The following is a 1,951-nucleotide window of genomic DNA, read 5'->3' on the forward strand; positions in this document are numbered from 1 at the left end:
ATATATATGTATACATGTCTCTTAAAGGATAGAGCTCAAAATCAATGCATTGAAGATACTTTATTGCAGCAACAATTATAATAACAGAAACAACCACAATAAGCCAAACCTATGCACATTTCAATAGGGTATCCCGGAAAAATAAACCACATCATAAGATGTCTCGTAAAATATTGTAACAAATTACAACATATATATATATATATATATATATATATATAGAGAGAGAGAGAGAGAGAGATAGATAGGTACGTACGTACGTACGTACATACATACATATTCTTAGATATACACACGGTCTAGATACGAAATATGTATCTATATACCCGTTGCACATGCATATGCTAAAAAAATTGAAATAAAATATTGATGTAGGTACATACATACATAGACATAAATCTTTACAAATGAATTCCACCGTAAGATATAAAAGTAAAGGTATAATATGAAGTACACACACACACACACACACACACACACACACACACACATACATACATACACACATGTATGTATGTATGTATGCATGTATGTATGATAGAAACATACATGCATGGAAACGTATACTGGCAGTTAATTAAAAGTAATGGCAGAAATAGCGAATCATGCGACAAAAAAGCTGAAATGAGTCAGGTGAAGAAAGTTTCATGTATAGTTATAGACGCACAAATTTATTCACACAAAAAGCAAGCACACTCACAAATACGTACGTTCAGAGCTGTTAGGCAATAGCAAAACGAAGCATGAAAATATGTAGGTAGTAAATGATAGGATATAAGAAGGCTCGGGGTGGTTGGAGAGTAAACGAAGTAATAAGTTAGCTATCAAGAGCGAAATGTACTGGAAGTGTAGTAATCTCAGACAGGTAGCATAGAGGAGTATTGTAGAGTCCAGAGTTTGATATAGTTGATTAAATTAAGTGAAAAAGGTGGCGAGCTGGCAGAAACGTTATCACGCCGGGCGAAACGCTTAGCGATATTCCTTTACGTTTTGATTTCAAATTCCGCTGAAGTCGACTTTGCTTTTCATCCGTTCGGGGTCAATAAATTAAGTACCAGTTGCGTACTGGGGTCGATCTAATCGACTGACCCCGCTCGCCAAAAATTTCGGGCCTTGTGTCTAGAATAGAAAGGAATAAAATTAAGAGAAAAGTCTACCAAGGAACATTATAATTACGTTAAATAGTATTAAATAGATAAAGGACGGGCCTAGAGGCGAGACAAGGCGAGATTTCTTACGAAATTTTCAGAAACTACAAATAAAAAGGGAGTGACATGAATTGTTTAAAGGGACTTGGGGGATGTAACAGAGAAAGGTATTGCGTAATTTGTGTATACATCTAATGAATAGCCGTGTTGAGTCGTTCCATCTGTTGAACATAGAGATCCACGTTTCATGCGACTCCATTTAATTGAACAATGCAATCATTACATCAATTTAAATGCATGCTATCCTCAGCTGCGTCACCGCGTGATATCTTGTACTTGATATCCTCGTACTGCATCACCTCTTGATATCCTGTTGCTTATTTTGATTTAATTCACCTTACTTTGAGTTGTACGGACAATACCAGACTGACTTGGTGCTTCAGCTTAAGTACTTAATTCAACCGAATCTCAATTATTTCTTATATATATATTCTTGCAAATGGACGCATGGCGTTCGATAATATAATAATACAAATGATATGTGAGCATATGCATATATACATACATACCTACATCTACATGTATATATAGATGCATATTCGGGTACAGGATGTCAAAAAAACGTGGACAGAAAATGGGACGGGAACATAAACAAAGCACAAAAAAACGAACTTTTTTTACGGACAACAGAATGAACACAGGAAAACAGACAAGCCACATATGGAACTTTTCCTACATCACGTCCTGTACCCGGATATGCATCTATATATACATGTAGATGTAGGTATGTACATATATGTATG

At 35.5% G+C, this 1,951-nt stretch overlaps 1 long non-coding RNA gene across 2 annotated transcripts in view; it reads right to left on the reverse strand.

Annotated features, from left to right (window-relative positions):
* The window catches only part of LOC128250909 (uncharacterized), a 26,080-nt gene that overhangs the window by 1,223 nt on the left and 22,906 nt on the right, over nucleotides 1–1,951 (reverse strand). Inside the window, exon 3 of one of the 2 annotated variants that reach the window (XR_008266846.1) lies at nucleotides 46–1,119. The exons of the other annotated variant lie outside the window; for it this stretch is intronic. This is a non-coding gene — a long non-coding RNA (uncharacterized LOC128250909). Of the gene's footprint in view, nucleotides 1–45; nucleotides 1,120–1,951 lie in introns of those variants that run through there. 2 annotated transcript variants of the gene reach the window in all.

Source organism: Octopus bimaculoides, chromosome 2 (assembly GCF_001194135.2).
Source record: "Octopus bimaculoides isolate UCB-OBI-ISO-001 chromosome 2, ASM119413v2, whole genome shotgun sequence".
In the NCBI taxonomy this organism is placed as follows: Eukaryota; Metazoa; Mollusca; class Cephalopoda; order Octopoda; family Octopodidae; genus Octopus; species Octopus bimaculoides.